The sequence below is a fragment of the Miniopterus natalensis genome, chromosome X (genome assembly GCF_054644295.1).
Source record: "Miniopterus natalensis isolate mMinNat1 chromosome X, mMinNat1.hap1, whole genome shotgun sequence".
Classification (NCBI taxonomy): Eukaryota; Metazoa; Chordata; class Mammalia; order Chiroptera; family Miniopteridae; genus Miniopterus; species Miniopterus natalensis.
The window spans coordinates 40,720,799-40,745,562 of NC_142103.1; the positions used below are offsets into that span (position 1 = coordinate 40,720,799).

General features: G+C 36.0%; 1 non-coding gene across 1 annotated transcript; it reads right to left on the reverse strand.

Annotated features, from left to right (window-relative positions):
* Positions 1-18,502: 18,502 nt before the first annotated feature.
* On the reverse strand, positions 18,503-18,608 carry LOC148090461 (U6 spliceosomal RNA). Its single transcript, XR_015713824.1, has one exon. It is a non-coding gene; the product is annotated as a U6 spliceosomal RNA (small nuclear RNA).
* Positions 18,609-24,764: the final 6,156 nt, after the last annotated feature.

Below are 24,764 nucleotides of genomic sequence, written 5' to 3' on the forward strand. Positions count from 1 at the left end.
AATCTAACTTTAAAATATAACTTTATATTCTCTTCAATGTTATTCCACACCCTTATTATCCATTCCCACACATAGTCCTCAAATTTCAGCCTGCATAAATTTAAAAAGTCATGAGCCTAGCCAGGTAGCTCAGTTGGTTAGAGCATCATCCGAATACACCAAAGTTGTAGGTTCAACCCTCAGTCAGAATACAGAAATAAACCAATGAATGCGTAAATAAGTGGAACAATAAATCAATCTCTTGTTTGCTTCCCCTCTCTCTCTTTCCCTCCTCTCTCTCTAAAATCAACCAATATATATCTTTAAACTCATGTAGTTCTTTTGGATTTAAAGTACCTTTCCACATTTAAGAAACTGCTGGGGCTTGAGTCCAGTTATACTTTTAGAAGCAAAGAGGAGTGACTGACATGGGTCCAGAGGAGAAGCAACAGTTTTTCCAGTCATCTAGACTAAAAATTACTGTGAAGTTATTTTTATTTGAGATTACTATTTATATCAATAGACTTTGAATAAAGCAGATTACCCTTCATTAGGTGGGTGGGCCTCATTCAATCAGTTGAAGTCCTTAGGAGATAAAAGACTGAAAACCCCAAGGAAGTATGAATTTTGTCTTGCTTAGCTTGTTTTTAGTTTTGTTTGGGTTATTTGCTTTGTTTTGTTTAATCCTTACTTCTAATATCAAGACTTTCTTGATATCCCTGCTTAACGACCGGGACTTTATCATTATAAACAAGTTTACTGCTTTCCTGTATAGTTTCCCCCAAATCTCTTACCTGACTGCCCCCTGCATGGGCTTTATCTCTCTGTCTCCTCTTGATCCACTGGCATAACTTTTTTTTCTTTTTCTTTTTTCTTTTTCTACTTTTCTTTCATTCTTTCGTTATCCACCCTTCTGTCTTCCTGTCTTTTTGTTCGATTGTTAGTTTCTCTTATTCTCTTTATTGTATTTTTGTTTTCTCATTTTCAACTATTATCCTATTCCTATTTTCTCCCTTAATTTTTTGCTGGCCCTTCTTTCAGAATCTTTTCTCTGCTTCTGGTATCACCCAGTAGCTTCTCTATTTTTAAAAATTTAGTTTATTATTATTTTCTAAATTTTCACCAGTATTAACAACAATATACATCTCTCTCTCTCAAAGCATTACTTTTCTTTCTCTCTTTTTTTTTTAAGCTTTTGTGTGTGTGGGTGTGTGTGTGGGTGTGTGTTCTGCCTTCACTTTCTCAGCTCTATTGTCACTTGGGTTGTTTTCATTGTGACTGTCAAGATATTTTGTAAGATACCTCTTGATTCCTGGAAGTTTAGTTGTGTATTGTCCTGCCTTGCCAGCACCCGTACAACAGCTTACACAACGAGGTTGGGTCTGAGACACAGTTAGCCAGCCAGAGAGGAGGGTCCTCCCAAGGACTGATCAATGACAATCTAGACCCAACCACAACAATGGAACATAAAGAAACCACAAAAGGGACAACCACAAGAGGGACACACCTAGAGCAAAGAGCTCAGATGTATAAGGAAAACACACCTCTGGCCTCCACTGGACCCACAAGACAAAATCCCATCCCACAGACTGGGAGACAGCAAATATATCTAATATATAGATACAAACATCAAGACCTATCAAAATGGTGAGACAAAGAAACAACCCCCAAATTAAACAAGGACATCCCCAGAAAAAGAAGTTGATGAGATGGAGTTAAGCAAGTTATCAGAAACAGAGTTCAGAGTATGGATTATGAAGATGTTTAAGGAACGTAAGAAGACTCTAGATGATAAGATCGAGGACTTTAGTGAAAACATGAAAAAAGAGAAACATACCATAAATAAAACTCAGACAGAGATAAAGAATGCTGTAGCTGATATCAAGAATGCACTGGAAGGAATTAAAAGCAGGTTCAATGAAACAGAGGATAGAATAAGTGACTTAGAAGACAAGGTAAAAAAAAATCACTCAATCAGAGCAGCAAAAACAAAAAACACTTAAAAAGCATGAGGACAGTCTAAGGGAGCTTTGGGAAAACATGAGGCAAAACAACATTCCCATTATAGGAGTGCCATGGGAGGAGGAAAGAGAGCAAGGGATAGAGAACTTGGTGGAAGAAATAATGATAGAAAACTTCCCTAGGCTGGTGAAGGAGAAAGCCACACAAGTTCAGGAAGCAGAGAGGGAGGGTTCCAAACAAGAGGGACCCAAAGAGACCCACTCCAAGACACATCATAATTAAAATGGCAAATGTCAAGGACAAAGAGAAAATATTAAGGGCTGCAAGAGAGAGAAAAGCAGTGACCTACAAGGGAACCCCCATAAGGCTTATTTCTCAACAGAGATTCTTCAGGCCAGAAGGGAGTGGCATGAAGTTATGCAAGTAAAGAAAGCAAGAACATGCAACCAAGATTGCTTTATCCAGCAAGGCTATCATTTAAATTTAAAGGTGAAATAAAAAGCTTCCCAGACAAAAAAAGGCTAAAAGAGTTCAGTACCACCAAACCAGCATTGCAAGAAATGCTAAAAGGACTGCTTTAAGAAAAAGAAAGAATAGTGAGAGAAAGGTACATCAGCATAAAGGGGAAAAATGGTCATTAAATAAGTTAATATCAATTGTAACTTTAAATGTAAACAGAATAAATGGTCAAATCAAAAGACATAGGGTAGCTGAATGGATATGAAAACAGGATCCAAATATATGCTGTCTACAAGAGACCCACCTGACAGCAAAAGACTCACACAGGCTAAAAGTGAAGGGATGAAATAAAATATTCCATGCAAATGGAAAGGAAAAGAAAGCTGGAGTAGCAATTCTTATTTCTGACAAAACAGACCTCAAAATAAAGATCATAACAAGAGACAAAGATGGTCACTACATATTACTAAAGGAATCAATCCAACAGGAGGAAATAACCCTTATAAACATTTATGCACCCAATATAGGAGTACCTACATATATAAAAAATTTCTTGGGGGACTTTAAGGGGGAGATTGACAGCAACACAATCATTCTGGGGGACTTCAACACCCCACTGTCAGCATTGGACAGATCATCAAGACAAAAAATCAGCAGGGAAACGCAGACCTTAAATGATTCACAAGACCTAATGAATTTAATTGACATTTACAGAACATTTCACCCTAAAGTAGCAGAATACACATTCTTCTCAAGTGCACATGGAACATTCTCAAAAATAGACCACATGTGGGGGCACAAGGCAAGTCTCTACAAATATAAGAAAACTGAAATCATATCAAGCATCTTCTTGGATCACACTGTCATGAAAGTAGAAATCAACCACTACAAACAAAAATCAAAAATATTCAAACACAGGGAAGCTACATAGCATGTTATTAAACAACGAATGGGTTACCAATGAGATCAAGGAAAAAACCAAACACTTCATGGAAAATAACGAAAATGAACAGACAACAACCCAAAACCTATGGGACACAGCTAAAGCAGTTCTGAGAGGAAAATTCATAGCATTACAGGCCTATCTCAAGAAACAAGAAAAAGATCTAATGAACCATCTAACACAACAACTAAAAGAACTAGAAGGAGAACAGCAAGACAAGCCCCTAGGAAGTAGAAGGAAGGAAATAATAAAAATCAGAGCAGAGATTAATGACATAGAGACTAAAGAAACAATACAAAAAAATCAGTGAAACCAAGAGCTGGTTCTTTGAAAAGGTAAATAAGATTGATGCACCTTTAGCCTGACTCACTAAGAAACAAAGAGAGAGGACCCAAATAAATAAAATCAGAAATTAAAGAGGCAATATAACAACTGACCCAACAGAAATACAAAGGGTTGTAAGAAAATATTATGAGCAACTATATGCCAACAAATTGGACAACATGGGGGAAATGGACAAATTCCTAGAAGCATACAACCTTCCAAAGCTGAATCAAGAAGAGGCAGAAAACCTGAATAAGCCCATAACAACTAATGAAATTAAAGCACTAATCAAAAAACCCCCAGCAAACACAAGTCCTGGACCAGATGGATTTACAGCAGAGTTTTACCAAACATTCAAAGAAGAATTAACACCTATTCTATTCAAACTATTCCAGAAAATTCAAGAGGAGGGAAAATTCCCAAACTCTTTTTATGAGACCAGCATCATCCTAATCCCAAAACCAGATAAAGATACTACAAAGAAAGAAAATTACAGGCCAATATCCCTAATGAACATAGATGCTAAAATCCTCACTAAAATACTAGCAAACCGGATCCAGCAATACATTAAAAAGATCATACATCATGACCAAGTGGCATTTATTCCGGGGATGCAGGGCTGGTACATCTGCAAATCAATACATGTGATACCTCACAGAAATAAAATGAAGGACAAAAATCATATGATCATATCAATAGATGCAGAAAAAGCATTCGACAAAATCCAGCACCCATTCCTGATAAAAAGTCTCAGCAAAGTGGGAATAGAGGGATCATACCTCAACATAATAAAGGCCATATAAGACATACCTGCAGCCAACATCATACTTAATGGGCAAAAACTAAAACCATTTCCATTAAAAACAGGAACAAGACAGGGATGTCTACTTTCACCACTCTTATTCAACATAGTACTGGAAGTCCTCGCCATAGCCATCAGAAAGGAAGAAAACATAAAAGGCATTCAAATTGGAAAGGAGGAAGTAAAACTGTCATTATTTGCAGATGACATGATATTGTACATAGAAAACCCTAAAGACTCCATCAAAGTACTACTAGATTTGATAAACAAATTTGGCAAGGTAGCTGGATACAAAATCAACATCCAGAAATCAATGGCATTCTTATACACCAACAATGAACCTTCAAAGAAAGAAACTATAAAAGCAATACCGTTTACCATCGCAACTAAAAAAAAATAAGATACCTAGGAATAAACTTAACCAAGGATGTAAAAGACCTGTACTCAGAAAACTACATGACACTGAAAAAAGAAATAGAGGAAGATTTAAACGAGTGGAAGAATATACCATGCTCATGGACTGGAAGAATTGATATCATTAAAATGTTCATACTACCCAAAGCAATTTATAAATTCAATGCAATTCCTATTAAAATACCAACAGCATATTTCACAGACCTAGAACAAACATTTTGAAAATTTATATTGAACCAGAAAAGACCCTGAATAGCTGCAGCCATCTTGAGAAAAAAGAACAGAGTGGGAGTGAACACATTACCCGACTTCAAACCATATTACAAAGCCACTGTAATCAAAACGGCCTGGTATTGTTACAACAACAGGTATATAGATCAATGGAACAGAGCAGAGACCCTAGAAATAGAACCACGCCATTATGGTTGGTTCATATTTGACAAAGGAGGCAAGAGCATACAATGGAGTAAAGACAGTCTCTTCAATAAGTGGTGCTTGGAAAATTGGATGGATACATGCAGAAAAATAAAACTAGACCACCAACTTTCACCATACACAAAAATAAACTCAAAATGGATAAATGTAAGTATCGAAACCATAAAAATCCTGGAAGAAAACATAGCCAGTAAAGTCACAGAACATCCCTCGTAGTGGAATTTTCACTGATACATCTCCTAGGGCAAGAGAAATAAAAGAAAAAATAAAAATATGGGGCTACATCAAACTAAAAAGCTTCTGCACAGCAAAAGAAAACAGCCTCAAAATACAAAGTAAGTCCACGCTCTGGGAAAACATATTTGCCAAGGATATATCTGATAAGGGGCTAATTTCCAAAGTACAAACAACTCATAGTACTCAGCAAGAGGAAGACAAACAACCCAATTAAGAAATAGGCAAAGGAATTGAATAGACACTTCTCCAAAGAGGACATAGGGATGGCCAAGAGACACATGAGAAAATGCTCGACGTCGCTAATCATCAGAGAGATGCAAATTAATACCACAATGAGGTATCACTTCACACCTGTCAGAATGGCTACCATCAACAAATCAACAAACGTGCTGGCAAGGGTGTGGAGAAAGGGGAACCCTAGTACACTGCTGGTGGGAATGCAGACTGGTGCAACCACTATGGAAAACAGTATGGAAGTTCCTCAAAATATTAGAAATGGAGCTGCCTTTTGACTCAGTGATTGCACTCCTAGGACTGTATCCTAAGAATCCTGAAACATTAATCAGAAAGAATACATGTATCCTGAAGTTCATATCAGCACAGTTTACAATAGCCAAGATCTGGAAACAGCCCAAGTGCCCATCAGTAGATGAGTGGATAAAAAAGGTGTGGGACATTTACACCATGGAATACTATGCAGCTGTAAAGAAGAAGAATCTCGTATCCTTTGGGACAGTATGGATGGACCTGGAGAACATTGTGCTAAGTGAAATAAGGCAGGCAGTGAAAGACAAACATCACATGATTTCAATTATACGTGGAATCTAAAGAACTTAATAAACTGATGAACAGATGCCCAGCCGGGTGTGGCTCAGCAGTTGAGTGTCGGCCTGGGATCCAGGAGATCCGGGTTCGATTCCTGGTCAGGGCACATGCCCGGGTTGCGGGCTCGATCAATGACTCTCTCATCATTGATGTTTCTATCTCTCTCTCTCCCTCTCCTTCCCTCTCTCTGAAATCAATAAAGATATATTTTTAAAAAATAAAATATGTAAAAAAACCCCAAAAAACTGATGAACAGAATAGATTCAATGACATGGATGCATAGATCACACTGATGAATGTCAGAGGGATGGAGGAGGGTAGGTGGGTGGAGGGGGAAAGAGTAACCAAAGAATTTATATGCATATATGCACAACCCAAGGACACCGACAATGGTGGGGAGCGGGACTGGGGAGGGGGGTGGGAAGGGGGTGGAATGGGTCATTGGGGAGAAAAAGGGACATCTGTAATATTTTAAACAAAAATAAAATTAAAAAAAAAACAAAAAAGTCACAGAAGCAATTTCCCAGACTCTGGCAACCACCATTCTACTCTCTGTTTCTATGAGTTTGACTATTTTAGATACCTCATAGGAGTGGAATTTGCAGTATTTGTTCTTATGCAGTATTTGTATATACAGGGTGTCCCTCCAAAAATGTATACACACTTTAACCGCTGATTCTATTACATTTTGAAAATTAAATATATTTTAATAAACACTGCCTTTATAATTATTTGAAATGTGTATATATTTTTTTGGGACACTCTGTATATGCCATATTTTCCTTATTCCTTCATTTGTCAATGAGCATTTAGGTTGTTTCCACATCTTGGCTATTATGAATAATACTGCAATGAACATGGGAGTGTAAATATTTATTTGAGATCCTGAATTTAATTCTCAATTATGCAAGATAAGTAATTTATAGAGATCTGCTGTATAGCATTGTGCCTACAATTTACAATACTCTATTGTACTTAAAAAAACTGTTAAGAGGGCTTTATTTCACATTAAATGTTCTTATTACAATATAAATATATATTGACAACCCAAAATTCCAACAGTCAGAGATTTATTAAATTAATTATGGCTCACCCATTTACTAGAATACTGTTTTGTTATTAAAGGTTACCTTGCAAAAATGTATTAATTGACATAAACAAATATTCATAAATTATTAACAAATAAACAAATTTTAAAAGGGGAAAAAAAGGGCACAGAACCCAAACAAAGAGTTTCAAAGGCCAAAGCTGGAATACATTATACAACAAAATAGTCAATAATAGTATAGTTTATAACTAAAAAAGAAAAACTGTCTATGAATCTATTGATACAAATAAATAACTGAATAAACAAATAAGTAGAGAAAAAGTGACAAGTTTTCCTTACAGAAGAATTCCAATTACTAAATGTAAAAATAATGAGAAAACTAGAGAATCACAGTGAGAATACCACAGTAATATGCCTCAAGTAATATCCACTGATGCATGTTAAAATTGGTGAGCAAAAATTTAAACATAAACGAGATATTTTAAATAGTCTCAAAGCATCTTCCCCAAAATACCAGTAATAACAAAGAGAAAAACAAAAAGTTTATAGGAAATAATTCTAACAGATACCCCTTAGCCACACAATCAAGTTTGACATCACCAGTAATATTTATGGACATCATATATCCCTGATATGGATGCACTGAGAGAAATACTCATTTCTAAGGTATTCTTCACAAAAAATAACCTCAATTTAATTATGGGAAGACATCAGACAAATCCAAATTAAGGAATGTTTTATAAAATATGTAAGATTCTTCAAAAGTGTCAAGGTCATGAAAACCAAAAGAAGGGAAGACTCAAAAACTGTCATAAATAGAAAGATACTAAGGAGATATGATAACTAAGTGAAATGTGGGCTCCTGAAACATTAGTGAAAAAAAGTGATGGCATCTTGATAAAGTCTGTAGTTTAGTTAATATTGTCATACTAGTGCTAATTTCTTAATTTTGATAAATAATTCTATGGTTTTGTAAGATATTAAATGAAGGGAAGTTGAGGGAGGGTTATATAAAATTATCTGTACTACATTTTCAACACTCAGTAAATCTAAATCTTTTAAAGTAAAATTTATCAAAACTTACATCTAAAATATTTGTTTATTTTAAAACATTGTATAAATACACTAAAATTATGTAAAGTATTAAAATACAAAAAGCATAGTGCTGAGTGAAAAAGTAAGACATCTACTGAGATATAAACAATAGAACACAATTTATGTAAATTAAAATATATCCGCAGACAGCAATAACTATTTTTGCAAAAATACAAACAAAAAAATATGTATTGAATATGTTAGAATAGTTGATGGGAAGAGTGGGAAAAGGGATACAAATACAGATACAAATGAATTAACAAGCAAGAGAAGGTCTTTGCACAAGCAATAATGACAATGCACCCTGAGCTGAGGAAAATGATAAACTCTACTCTGTGCACCTGAGATACTAAGAAGAAAACAACAGTCTTACAGGAAGTATCAATATATGTATTAGTCTATTATTCCAATTTATTAGTGTTAAGTTCTTGAGGTAGGAACCATAGAATTCTTGGATTCCTAAAGTTGCTTAATAAATTATGAGTAAAATATATATATATATATTTTATCTACAGTACCATTCTTTGTAATGCCCAGAATGTCCTTGGGCAAAAATTTTGCTGCAAGAATATATTTTACATTATTATTCTCATTTTACAAATGAGGGAATTAAAATTTGAATTCACATAAAGTGTCAGAGTTTGGGTCAATAATGTCAACATTTTTGAAATCTTATTCATATTTCCTCTTGGTTCCTTTTCAGTTCTTTTTATCCTTTAAATCTCAACTCTACTGTCACATCCTTGGAAAATTTTCCCATAACCACACTTGAACAAACTCTCTTTGTCACTCCCTGATTCAGCATCCTGTTTGATTTCAGTATTTGTTGCAGTATGTGTTTATTTTACTTGTTTTCTTGCTGATTTTTTGTCCATCCCACTCACCAGACAGGGAGCCATATGCAAGCAGGTATCATGTATGTGTTGCCTGGCACAAAACAATCTGTTCATAGTTATTTGATGAATAAATTGATTTTTTTTTTTTTTTTGTATTTTGAATAGTCTACCTTTAAATTTTGGTTCTGTGTTCTAAGCAATGTAAGTTTTTGAAGATACAGACCAAACAATTGATACTTGCTGTTGTTTGTCTTCATACTCTAATAAATATCATAACTTTCTCTGAATCATTTCACATAGACTCTTTTGAAGCAGACCTGCTCTGAGCCTTAAAAAGCAAGAAATACTAGACAATCGTATTAACCAGATTCTTACTCAATTCTTACCTGTCCCACTAAACCACCTTGGGGTTTTTTTCAATAATACAAGTCAGGGAGAGTATGTGGTCTAAGGATGTTATTTATTATATTTACTTGTATCATTTATTTATAATGCATCATTTTAAATATGTATTTAGATTAATATATAGGAGATAATGCTACATAAAGTACTTTGAATTTGAGAAAAGATGGTGTGATAAGAAGAATTCTAAGAATGACCTCAAATGACCTTCACTTTTCCTCCTTGAGTATATTGGAATCTATGAAAATGATGAGCTATCACTCATGATTGTTTTTATAAGACAAATGAGAGATTATGTAAGTAGGCTTAGTCTAATCTTACAAGTCCTATAATATTAGAGAGGTTTCTTCAAATGATGAGCAGCAGAAAAAGAGAGTCAAAACATGGAAGGACTTGAAGCATTGCTGGTTTTGAAGATGGAGGAAACCACAGGAAAAAAAATATGGGCAACTTTAATTGTTGAGAGCAGACCCCAGCTGACAACCAATAAGGAAACAGGGACCTCAATCTTCTAACCACAGAAACTGAATTCAGCCAACAACAAGAATGACCTAGGAAGTGAATTCTTCTCCTACGCTGTCAGTTAGAGGCCTTCAAATGAGAGCTCAGCCCTTCTGGAGCCCTTATTTTGACCCTATGACATCCTAAGCAGAGAACCTAATTCCAGCCTGCCTGAATTTCTAACCTAAAAAAACTATAATAAAAAAGGGCTTTATTTTAAGCCACTAAGTGTGTAGTAATTTGTTACAAATCAGCAAAAAACTAATAGAGATGGTATTCTGATAATTGTAGTAGGCTTACCCTGTGAGAAATGACTTCTCACTTATAAAAAATATACTATAGTTCAAGTTGGATATTGGCAAATGATTACATAACCCAAGCTAAGTAGCTAGTAACTCATATGATAAAGAAAAATGTTTTGTTTCTGAAAATTTTATTGGTAATTTTAATATAAGCAGAAATTGTTGACATACATATTAACAAATATGAAATTGTTAATTTATCAAATACTTTTTGGGTGTTAATAACTTTGACACTATTGATATGGTTTGGTCATTAGCCATGAAGTACATATGACTGAATGTATATATTAATTTTGACTAAGGACAATAGAAAGTACTCATATTACTGAGAAGAGATTGTAACTATTATTCACTGTTTATTCTAAGAAATTATATTTCTTGGAAAATAAATAAGAGGGTTTATTTAAGGCATAGCATGGAAATCTATAGACGTCTTTGTGTTTAGCTTTCAACATTAGGAAATAGATGAAAAATCTGTAGCCATAATGGCATAAATAAAAAGAATAATGAGACATAAAATATTGTAGATTTGCCAATGTTGTGTTTTGTTTCTTAATATTTGTGATGCAGTTACATATTATGATTATACTAAGGGATGCAACATGTCTTTTCTCAAACCTCAAATGCTTGATATTTCCTCCCCTTTGTAAATATTTTCTACTATGAAAGTAGCGGATGCTCTCATTCATCTTTTCACTCATTCGTCTGTACTACGCATATGTCCCTAAGTTGCTCAGAGGTTTCAAGGTCTCTTAACACTAGGCAATAGCACTTGTTTGAAATATTAGAAAATGCCTGTAAATTCCTTGCTTTAAGCATTTTGTTCTTGATAAGAAATGTTTTCCTAAATGCTTAACTCAAAAATTTAAAAGTCACAGTTCTTGAAAGATCAAAATGCAAATTAAAAATTGATGAGAAAGGGAAGACTAGAGAATGCCTGCTAATGGGTACTTGGTTTCTTTTCAGGTTGATGAAAGTGTTCTGTAATTAGATAATGGAGATAGTTGCACAATTCTGTGAATACACTAAACACCACTAAATTATACACTTTAAAATGGTTAATTGTATCTCTATAAAAAAGTGGAAATTAGATATGTAGATTTCTATTTGTAATATGTGAATAAGATTTTTGAAAATACTTTTAGATTTGAATGACCATGGATAATTTAACAATAAGGATTCTAAAGATGCATGTATACATCATTTTTTCCTCAATAAAACAGCTCACTTTTCTCATTAGTAGGCTGTCACATTTTGCTGCAGAGAAATACTGGACAAGATGATAGAGTCAAAGGTGCATGAATTCAAACTTGCTCAACCTTATAATTAGTTCCACTCAATCTTTAGTCACCTCATTTTATTTTTAACAAGTCAGAGGTAAAACCAAAATTTACCTTCTCTATATATTTTTATGCTAGTAAGATATAATAGGTCAATACATTTTATGCAAGCATGACGTTCTTTAGCAGATTTTCAGTAACACTGTCACAATGAGAATATATGGAACTAACATAGCTATCTCTATAGAGTTTATTAAACAGTATATGCTGAATTCATAGTCAGATTTCATTCTTTAGTAAAATTGCACTGTTCTAATAGAAATCATATATTTTTTATTTTAACTCTGAAAAATTATTCTGATCTATTTTCACAAGAATAAGTTTTGACAAACTTTTTTCCTTCTTTGGATGCTGCCTGATTTGGCACACCTCTGACACATGAGTGGTTCACACTCATTGGCTCTGTCTGATTTTGTCACTTGTCTCGAAGATAACTGCAATAACAGTGCTTCTCTTGAAACCAGCCTAACTTTAATGTTGGAGATTATATATATATATAATTTGAAGTTGCCTAAGAGAAGCTTATTTTGACATATAGTTATTTTTCCAGTTCTATTGAAAAATAATTTATATACATCACTGTATAAATTTAGGGTATACAGCATGATGGTTTGATTTACATACAGCATGGGCCAAAAGTAGGTTTACAGTTGTTTGTATGGAAAATAATACAATAATTAATAAATAATGATACATACTTAAAACTGTAAGCCTACTTTTGCCCCACCTTGTATATTGTGAAATTATTACCACAATAAGTTTAGCTATAGTCATCATGTTGTACATCGCATCCATAGTATTCTTCTTTTTTTTTCTTCAATAAGTGAAAGTTTATGTAGAAAGTCACTGAGGTAGAAAAAGTGAGCCAGCTGGGCCGCATGGGCTTGGAAACAAGTTACAGAGGCAAAAGAAGTGCTTTTGGAGCTTAGAAAAAAGAAAGGCAGAGAGAATGTCCCTGGGGGAAGAAGAAGGGAAAACACAAGCATGGTCCAGAGAGAGCCATCCTTTAGTATTCTTTTATCTTAAAACTGGAAGTTTGCACCTTTTTACCACCTTCCTTTAATTTTCCCTCCCTCCACCCTCCACTTCTAGTCACCACTGTATCTGGTTATCATATACCCTTTGCTTCAGTTAGATGTGTTTCTCCATCATATTCATATTAGTTTTGTATTTTGTGTAACAATTACTGTAAATATTGGTGGTTTAAGACAGCATTTATTATCTAACAATTTCTATGGGTCAGAACTCCCTGGATGCAATTTATCAGAGTGTCACTGCTTCAAGGTCAGTTACAAGTTTGCATCCAGGTGTTGGCTGGTGCTGTAGTCTACTCTGAAGGCTAGGCTGTGAGGGGATCAGTTTCCAAGCCTGCTTATATGGTTGATGTCAAAATTTGATTTCTTACGGATTGTTGGACTGAGAACCTCAGTTCCTTACTGGGTGTTAATCAGAGGACTCTTTTATTTGCTTGTCATATAGGCCTCTTCATAAAGCAGTTTACAACATGGTAGCTTGCTTCAACAGAGCAAGCAAGCCAGGAGAGAGAGAGAGAGAGAGAGAGAGCACAAAATAAGCTGTAGTGTCTATGTAGCCTAATCTCAGAAGTAATTGCCCACCATTTTTTTCCCATATTCTATTTGTTACGAACAAGTCAATAGGTATAGTCCACACTTAAAGTGAAAATGCATGGGCATGAGTACCAGGAGGTGGATATAGTTGGGGGATATTTTAGAGGCAGTCTACTACATTATCCTATATACTCTATAAGCATTCAATAGCCTATATACCCTAAAAGTATTTAGCATTCCAGCTATTTGACTTCCTCATGCTTTTCATCCAAATCTAAAAAAACATGTTGCCCCTCTTCTATGTCTTTCCAAATTCTTTGCAACCCCAGCTAACTCCCACCTCCTACAGAAATGTTTTCCAACTTTATGTTGAGCTCACATCTCTGAACTCCAATTAAATTTACAAGCAAAACCATTTAGTCTTTTATTGTTCCATATGTATTTATTTTTTTGTCCCAGTTAGCTTGGAATTTCCTTAAGAGCAAGAAGCATGCTTGTCTCTTTTCTTGCATACTTACCACACATTAGTTAGCACAGAATTGTACACTAGAATGTATACCCAATTAATACATGTTGGTAGTAAATTAAGCTAAAATAAGATTGTTAAAGAATAGTAATATATATTAGGATTCCAGTGGGGTTGCTGGGATGACTGTGTTGTCTTCTTCATCAGGGAGATGAAAAGAATGTCTCAAAGTGAATTTACCAGTCTGAGCACTTGAAATTAGATTATCTATACATCTGCTGGATTGTAATGATCCTTCCAATTTATGTGAGTAACACTTCCACAGAAGTGTTAATTAAATGATCAAGAAAAAAGAATCTGGTTCTTAGTTGTGAAGACCTACTTGAGGCATGGGAAGACTAACATTTATTGAGTGCTAACTACAGCAGGATTTTACATTTAATCACACATTATTTAATTCAGGGGTGGGGAATGTATGGCTTGCTGGCTGAAATGACTGGATGTGGTCCTGCCAAAGCAACTGCAAGCGGGACTCAAAATTCAATAAGTCTAGTTTATTCATAGCTAATTATTAAGTTCATAATTTTGTATGGTGAGCAAATGATGTTATAAATATCCAAATGGCCCTTGCAGAAAAAAGATTCCCCACCCCAGATTTTTTTTTATTTAACTTTATTGTTAAAAGTATTATAGATATCCCCCTTTTTTCCCCCATTGATCCCCTCCGCCCCCCATCTGTCCCACCCCCAGGTCTTCAACAAACTATTGTCTGTAGCCTTGGGTTATGCATATATGCATATAAATTCTTTTATTAATCTCTCCCCACCCACTCTCCCACCCCCACCTTCCTACTGAGATTCATCAGCCTGTTCCATGTTTCTGTGTCTCTGGATCTATTTTGTTCCTCAGTCTACTTTGTTTATTACATTCCACATATGAGTGAGGTCATGTAAAACTGAATCAGGAAGAATCAGAAAACCTGAATATTCTAATAACAACTGATGAAATCGAAGCAACAATAAAAAAACTCCCAGCAAACAAAAGCCCTTGTCTGGATGGCTTCACAGGGGAGCTTTCTAATTCTTTAAGTTGTAGGATAAGATGATTTACTAAAAAATTTTCTTGCTTTTTGAGGTAGGCCTGTAGTGCTATGAATTTCCCTCTTAGGACTGCTTTCACTGTATCCCATAGATTTTGGGTTGCTGTGTGTTAATTTTCATTTGTCTCTGGAAAGTTTTTTATATCGTTCTTGATCTTATTGGTAACCCATTCATTGTTTAATAACATGCTATTTAGCCTCCATGTGTTTGAATGTTTTTGAGTGTTTTTAGTGTAGTTGATTTCTAATTTCATGCCACTGTGATCTGAGATGCTTGATATGATTTCAATCTTTTTGAACATGTAGAGACTTGTCTTGTGTCCTAACATGTGGTCTGTCTTTGAGAATGACCCATGTGCACTTGAGAGAAATGTATATTCTGCAGCTTTGGGGTAGAATGCTCTGTAAACTATCAATTAAATTTATCTGATATAGTGTGCCATTTAGAGTCCGTGTTTCTGTGTTGACTTTTTGTTTGGATGATCTATCCATTGAAGTCAGTGGGGTATTAGTCTACAACTATGACTGTATCGCTGTTGATCTCTCCCTTAAAGTTCTTAAGGTTATTATTGATAGGTCCTTATTTATTGCCATTTTAATTCTTTATGCCTATGTTTCTCTCTTTATTTCTTATTATTGCAGCAGTCCCTTTAACATTTCTTGCAATGTTTCTATTTTCTACTTCTAATTACAGCAGCCCCTTTAACATTTCCTACAATGCTGGTGGTGATAAATTCCTTTGGCCTTTTTTTTTTTTTTTTGTCTGGGAAGCACTTTATTTCACCATCTATGATGAATGATAGCCTTGCTGGATAGAGTAGTCTTGGTTTCAGATCCTTGTTTTGCATTTCATGCCATTCCCTTCTGGCCTATAGAATTTCTGATGGGAAGTCAGCTGACAGCTTTATGGGAGCTCTTTTGTAGGTAATAGACTGCTTTTCTCTTGCTGCCTTTAAGATTCTCTTTGTCTTGAATTCTTGCATTTTAATTATGATGTGTCAGAATGTGGGACTCTTTGGATTCTTCTTGCTTGGGACCCTCTGTGCCTCCTGAACTTTTGTGACTTTTTCCCTTGCCAAGCTAAGGAAATTTTCTGCCATTATTTCTTCAAACAGATTCTCTAACCCTTGCTTACTTTCTAGATCCTCTGGCACTCCTATGATGTGAATATTGTTATGTTTCATGGTGTCCCACAGCTCCCTTTGACTGTCCTATTTTTTAATTGTTTTTTTTTTTTTTCTTTTTTGGATATCTGATTGAGTGATTTTTTTCTACCGTTTTCTAATTAGCTGACCCGATTCTCAGTTTCCCCTAATCTGCTGTTTATTTCTTCAATCTATTCCTTATTTCTGCTGTCATTCTTTATTTCCGACTGGTCATTTTTCATAGTTTCCATATCTTTTTTCCTACTGTTGAACAGCCTCACAATCAGTATAGTGAATTCTGTATCTGATAGATTGCTTATCTCCATTTCAATTAACTCTTTTTCTGAAGACTTCTCTTGTTCTTTTATTTGGGACTTGTTTTTTGTCTCCCCATTTTGGTTGCCTATTTCGGTTTGTTTCTATGTAATAGGTAGACCTGCTAGGACTCTCAGTCTTTTTGGAGAGTCTCTGGTTCAGGTGAATGTCAGAAGCCGTTTGTGACTGGCCTTGATTACCCTGTTTGAAGATATCAACAACCCACAGCTTCAGGTCCCCTCTGTTGAGGCTGGATGCATTTGGACAAGACTAAGATGCACACTAAAGTCTACCTTTCCAAGGCCCAAGTCCTGAAGCATATCAGGCAGAGATTCAAAGCACTCTAAGGTCTGCCTCTGCTTGCAGGCTGAATAATCTGATTCTTTTAAGGAGCCTTAGGCTATAGAAAGCCCATGGGGTAAGGCAAGGTTTTCCAGCAGGGTAGGGTAATAACTCCCCCCTCAGGCAAATGCTGCTTGGAAGGTAGATGTCTGCCTATGAAAAATGTCCTCTGCCGTATGGGGAAATGACTCCACACAGGAATCCAGAGGCGTGCCCTCTGAGCTCTATATCCAGAGCCCACACAATCCTAGATTCTCCTCACACAACTCCAGTCCACTCTTCCCTCCCTCTGCTGGAGCCCAAGATGAGTAGCTGCAAATGAAACTTTGTGTTGCCTCTTTAAGAGGGGACCTGCATTTCCAGCCATCTCTCTCTGGCAGACAGAAACATGGTTGCTTTTCATAGGCAGATGTTATGTGGGCACCTTTCTCAGTTCTGGTGCTCTTGGCTGGGAAGCCCAGTTTGGGATTCAGGCCCCGGTCCTCAGTGGGAACCCCCCACAGATGCGATGTCCCTCCAGACCTTCAGCTGCTGCTTTTGGGAGCCCAGCCAGCCCTCTCATGCCTCCTCACTTACTCCCAGTCTCTATGTGGTCTCTACTTTTCCTCCTTGGTTATAAGGGTGCTCTCCAGCTAATCTACAGTTACAGTTGATTTTTCAAGATGTTTTCTGTATATTTTAGTTGTAATTCTAGTTTGGGCCTGGGAGAGTGTCAGTGTAGCCTCCACTCAGTCCACCACCATCTTTAATCACATATCACCAGAGTTATTTTTTATTGGAAGTAATTTCTTCTCACTTTATAAAACTCTGTTTTAACTCTTACTCAAATAATTAAAATATCTTTCCAGCATATCATAAATCCTCTTAAGACTATTTTCAAAATTAAAGCCTATACCCCCTTCCTTGTTTTGAAAACATGGAGGTATTTTAAAAGGTATTAAACTAATTGAAACTTGTGGCAGAGTACATTACAATGTATAATGGGAAGCACAGTATGGCAGAAGAAAATATTATGTTGTGGAGAGTAGTAGTTTTGTCTCATGCGCATTGTGCAATGAGATTACATACAACTTAAAATATGAACAAATATTATTTTGAAAGTGTTCAGGACTTTATATATACAGTGGAATAATCTTATACACTATTTCCTGAATATTCACTATTGATTTGCAGTCATTAAGATATTGCATTTTAAATTAATTTCAGAATAAAGTATAGTTTTTAGTAAGAGAAATGTTTGATAAAATTTAGTTTATTTAGGCTTGTTTTAATATCAGAAGAAGTTTCTAATGGATGAAATTAAAACTTGACCTATTTCTATAAGTCAACAACTATTTACCCAGCATCTAACATAAATGCCTGGTATTGTACTGGGCAAGGAAAAGTTTCATTAATAACATTTATTTTGAAAATACTGTAAAAGAATTAAAGTAGTCCCGTTTTTTTTTGCTTCTACTTTTTTTTTTTTTAATATATCTTTATTGATTTCAGACAGAGGAAAGGAGAGGGGGATAGAGAGATAGAAACATCAATGATGAGAGAGTCATTGATCGAGCCCACAACCTGGATATGTGCCCTGACCCAGAATCAAACCCCGATCTCCTGGACCCCAGGTCGACGCTCAACCGCTGAGCCATGCCCGGCCTGGCTACATTTTTTTCTTTTAAATAAGGAAGGCATCACAAATTTCCATTTCATCCTTGCTCAGGGTCCATGCTAATCATCTCTGTATTGATCAATTTTAGTATATATGAGCACTTTTTGCTTCTATTTTTGGCTTCTTTTCCCCCCTCTCTCTTCCCTTCACTTCTTCCTATTTTTTTTTTTTACTTTTTTAAAACTGTCTACCTCACTTTCTTGTGTACTTTAACTGGCATTAGACAATTAATAGTTAGCTTGCAAAACTTGTAAGGATAGCTCTCTAAAACACTGTTCTAACAGCTGCAAAAATGAGATTACACCAACAATTTCTAGCAGGCATCATGAAAAACCAAACATATCCAAAACAAAACATATCCAAGCATTCCAGCTACAAGTTTTGCAGCAGTTATTGATAAAGAAAACTAAAACCTTGAGGAAGGCCACAGTCACTGTCGCAGACATACCCTGAAGTGAATCCCAGTGATACACTCCCTTGTATAAGCCTCTTTTTTCATTAAATTTATTAGGGTGATATTGGTTAATAAGATTACATAAATTTTGCCCTGTCCAGTTTTGCTTAGTGGTTAGAGTGTTGACCTGCAGACTGAAGGGTTCCAGGTTCGATTCTGACTGAGGACATGTACCTGCTGTTTTATATCTCACATATGAGTGAGATATGATCCTTATCTTTTCGGTCTGACTTATTTCACTCAGCATAATATTCTCAAGAGTCATTCACTCAATCCTATCCTCTTAACCAATAGAATATGACAGTAGGTCATGGGAAGTCATGCCCTTGATTAGATGAATGGATTATGGAAAGGTATATGGGACAGGGGCCTCAGGGCAGCCTCTAGGATCTGAAGGTATCAGTCATATAATTGCAAAGAACTGAATTCTGCCAAAAAACCATGTGAGCTGGAGGAACCTAAGTCCCAGAAAATAATGCAGCCTGGTTGACATCTTTATTATAGTCTTGTGAAACCCTGAATGGAAAAACTAGCTAAGTCATACTCAGAATTCTGACCCACAAAATCTATGAGATAATAAATGTGTTATTTTAAGTAGATAAATCTGTGATAATTTGTTATGCAGCAACGGAGAACAAATACAGTCACATACCTCTCATCATCTCCTCACCTTATAAAACCTTCAATTCAGCTTTGTTTCAGAGAGTTTCCAGGTCTTAAGGTACTTTCCGACATGCATCACCTAACTAAAGTGTTTAACTTCTATTTGAGTCACCTTGGGTATTTTTTTCCTTGACAATTTTATTCTGTTATGGAACTCTGGTCTGGATGAACCCATCTGCTGAGGTTTCACACTAAGACAGAGTACACCAAGGAACTCAGGCTTCCTTCTTTCTCTGGGATCACAACTGCTTTGAGTGGTAAGTTCTTCTTTTACATTTGTGCTTCAATTTTTCCTGCAACACAGAGGTTGCTGTTCTGCTGTTTGCATCTTTGAAAGGGTTCATCTATTGTCTAACTGAAGTCACTACCTCTGTTTTCCTTTCATCTGTTTGGGATATCTGGCCAAGTAAAGAATTAGACAATTGTCTTTAGGTAGGAAAAGTCCCTTCTCTTTTCTTCTATTTATAATCTTTTACCATGGGCTCTGTAGTGTGACTTCAAGAGACAATCTTGAGCTTAGTGGCCCTTTCATGGTGCCTTAAAACAAAAAGGAAATAAGATAGCTACTTATAATGAGCAGCTTCACTTAACTGTTGTAAAGAAGCTAAGAAAAGAAACAATTCAAGAGATTCCAGTTTATTGAGGCTTCTTTTAAAACAACTCTAGCCTTTAGCTCCCCAAAGACCTTCTCCTTTTAAACTCTGTTTGTGCTACTTATAGTGCCACTCCCTTCTAACTCCCTTCTATTTTGCTCTCAAACCTCCATTCTGACTTTTTCTCCTCTTATTTCCCTTTCCCAGCTCTTTTTCACCTTTAAAGTAAGATCTTTGTCCCCTCCTCTCTAAATATGTGAAAGCATTGGGAATAAGAGAAAGTCTTTAAAGACAATTCCTAAAGGATTCCACCTAAGATTTACTTAGAATAATTCAATCCTGTCAACAAATTAATCTGTCTTTTAATTTTAGGCATTGATTAGAAACCACTTTCAGGAAATGCTCAGGGTTTGGTATTTGCATTAACACTATAACAAGCAATCTTCACATTTTTGTTAACAGCTCTTAACCTAAAATAGATGCTATTCAGAAGCATAATATAGAATGACAGATCATGTAGCCCAGCATTTTGAGGATAGCATAATAAAGAGAAAATAAAAAATTATGGCACTTTGATTTTAAACAGCTTGATAGACACAAAACAGGTAAGCAAGGATACTTCAAAATACTGCAAAGAAAATCGCTACTGAGTACACAACTGTCTTTCTTTGGCCAGAAAATAAACCACCCAACAGTCTGCTAAATCAGAAACAAAACAGCTCCTCTCTGAGGAAGGCCTCCTTCAGTGTTCCAGTTGTCTTTGGGTCAACAAGGAGAAATAATTATATTAGTAAATCGCCCACGTACTTTGTTTTTAGTAGACATTGGAGCGACACTCTTTACCAACAATTTCTCCTAATTTTGTATCACCCTTCCTCAGAACAATCAAAAGGTCTTGGTGATAAAAGGTTTACTAAACACATTTCCTCTTTATCATCTTTATCTCATCTCCCCACTTTGCCTACCTTCTTGGGAATCTTAACTTCTCAATATGTCTTTCTCTTCAGTCTTTCTACCTCCAGTAATTTATTAGGATGGGATTTTTAAAAATATGGTTTTTTATTGACTTTTGGAAGAGAGAAAAACATCAATTGGTTGCCTCCTGCACTCACCCTGACCAAGACTGAAACCGCAACCTCAACATGTGCCATGACCCAGAATCGAACAGGCAGCCTTTCAGTTCGTGGGTTGACGCTCAACAAACTGAGCAACACCGGGCAGGGCTAGGATGGGATCTTTTGGCTCAATGGGGAGCTATCATTAAGTGCATATTCCAAGGACTTTTTCTTTCTTTTCCTGACTCTGATAGTCAAATATCTCATTATTTAGCTCAACTTGACTATTCTTGACTCTGGTGTCTCTAACTCTCTTCTACTCTAGAATTACCTAAATTTTCTGAATTTCCTTAATACTTAATGTCATCTGGGCTACTTCATCTACAGATGTAGGGAAAACAAATATATAACTATAATGAGTCAGTACAGACCCCACATGGCCTCTCCTTATACTACCCTAGGAACACTAAAGCTCAAAACATTAAGGAACTATCCCTTTGATTCCTTACCCCTCACAAGGGGCAGGTGATCTGAAATTAATTCAACCCTAACATTATTCAACAAAATCCCACCCATGGGTCTCAGTTCTATAAATGTCACTATGACCAGGCTCTTTCCCTCTCTCCCTCTGGACATTATAGTGAGTGCCCTATTGCCAGTGGTCCCTCTCACTGGTTGGCTTTCTTGTTTGGGGACTCCCCTTGCTTTGCCAATTCCTGAAAGAGTAATAAACCTTCTGTTTACTTGGAATCAGTGGCTTTTGTGCGAAGTGTTTTGACATCTGTTACTTTTTAATAGAGAGGAATAACAGATCTAGCAAAAGACCAAGATGAACTGTAACATAACCAAAGGTGTCATATCCTTAATCAAGCTATCTACCTTATTCTCTCTTCCAAAGAAGGGAAGACATCAATCCCTTAACATTAATCCAAGAATATTCCCTGCCTCACTTTAATCTCCTCTATAAGACCCAGACTTAGAATTTGTTGTAGATGGGTCACATATTAAGAATGGACAAGGATATTTTCAAGCTGGAAGTGCTGTTAGGACTTTCTAAAAGTTTATTGAATCTAATCCATTTCCTGAAGTCTAATCAGCACAATTAGCTCAACTTGACTGACTAGAGCCTGTTAGCTGGCAAAGGATAGAAGGGCTAACGTTCATAGCAGATATGCTTTTGGTGTGCTTTATGATGTTATGGCAACAACATGGTTTCTTAACTGTTGCTGGTGCTCTCATTAAGTACAGTGAACAATTCTGAGTTTTACTAAATGCTTTGTTTCTCCCTTAAACAATAGTTGTAATTAACATTGAATCTCAAACTCATGAGGGAAAAGGAAACGTGTAAGCTGACCATTACATTAACCAAGTTACTCTTACCCAAGTTCAACAATGTCAACACATTAAAGGTAATATGGCTAATCCATATCAATTTATTTAGTTTTGAAGAAATTAAAACCACAACTATCAGATTCTGAAAAAAAGATAATTGGAGAAATTTGGGTGTGGACTCCAATCCAATGGGTTATAGAGATGGCAAGATGACCACTTGGTCTCTCCAGACCTTCTGAAATAGAACTTGGTTAAAAATGTGCACATTGTGAACCATTACAGTAAATAAAACTTGAAAAATATTTTGGAACAACATTAAGAACCTCCACTTTATGTCCAACCTACCAGACTCATAACTCTGGAAAAAGGTAGTACATGGATAAGAACTGCAAGGAAGCCTTTGAACATTTGCAAATGGACTTCATATATCACCTTATATTACAAGCCTTTGAAAATGTACTTATTTGTCTTTTCTCTCAATGGTGAAAGGCTTTCCAAATTTCTGAAAGAAAACTGCTCTTATTGTGGCTAAAAAAATTATTAGATTTTTTCCGACTTATGGAATCTATTTAACCTTTTTTTTCTTTTTTAATCCTCATCGAAGGATATTTTTTCCATTGCTTTTCAGAGAGTGAAAGCGAGAGAAAGAGAAGGAGAGAGAAAAACATTGATGTGAGAGAGACACATCAGTTGGTTGTTTCCCACACAGGCCCCGACCCCAACCAGGGCTGGGGATTGAGCCTGCAACTGAGGTAAGTGCCCTTGGCTGGAATCAAACCCACATCTTTTAGTCTGTGGGCTGACACTCTAACCACTGAATCAATCAGCCAGGGCCTTATTTAACTTTCTGGTAAAGAGCTACTCATTTTAACTGTACCATAAATAAGAAATTTTGTAAGATTTCCTGTTGGCTAATAATTATACTGTCCTTACTATTCCCAATAGTCATAAAAAATATAAAGAGCTAGTGATACTTTAAAATTAAAAACTTGCTAAAGTGTCTGAAGATATAAACTAACTTGCCTAAACTACTCCCATTGACTCAAATGGCAAACATAGATTGTGACCTTAAAAATTTTTCACAGGCAAACCAAACTGACTGGGTGCTATACATCTTTACTTTAGGCTCCACTTTATTGCAAGTAAATATGGTCCAATAATGTAAAGGACTAATGCAATATACTAAAACTTATCATCAACAGGGTCAAGTTGTCTTTCTAAAGAATCCACCTCTGTTCTTCAACCAGAAGACTTAGTGTACAGGAATAAACACCAAACAAAAACTGCTGTGGAGTCCCACTAGAAGTTCCTTGCCAGGTCCTCTTATCACTAACATGACAGCCAAGCAAACTACAAGAAATAGACCTTTGGTTCTTTGTGTCTCAACTAACAAGACATCCACCTCTGATCAACTCAACTTCTACCTTAACCAGAGTCTCTAAACTAAGATTTCTCAAAGACTTTCTCAAGCATATTATGGCACAAAAGAGACTTTTCCATAAAAGTTGTAACAAATGACATCAAATAGCAAGCAGCTTCTGTCCAAAACAATGGAACAAAAACCCTGCCTCAAATTTAATATTTCCCTTTTCATCCTAACCTTGAATTTGGGCATCTCTAGAATTATCTCTAAATGCTGATCATAGAAATGTTTCCTGGCTTACTCTGCTGTTTCTGCTCTGTGCTGCCCCTTCTCCTCTTTCCCTTCCTCAGTTCCAAAATCTTCAGCAATTTTTGCCTGGCATGATTTTGAAACTAAAATCACCTATGATTGTTGCTTCTGCTTACTTTTTCCCATTAGCTTCATTGCTCCTTTACACAAACCAGTGCCCTAGTCAAGAAGTTCTCTCTGCTGTTACCACTGTCATGTGGCATGTAGTCTCATCCAAATTGGGTCTCTGACTAAACTCTGAAGTTAACACATCCTACCTGGTATATCTTCAAAGAGGGAAAACTTGTTTTTCCAGAAAGAAACATTTGTTTTTTATTCAGCCCATGGGTTTAAACTAGTACAATGAAATCTGCCAGGTTATTGGCCCAGCTGAAAGCAGTGGATATCGTTGGGCTAGCCCCAACAATAGCTTCACTCAGGCAAGCTACAATAAAATTGTTTTTCCCCCACCCCCATAGATTCATATTTTATTTGTGAGTCCAGTGCTTATGGTTTTTTG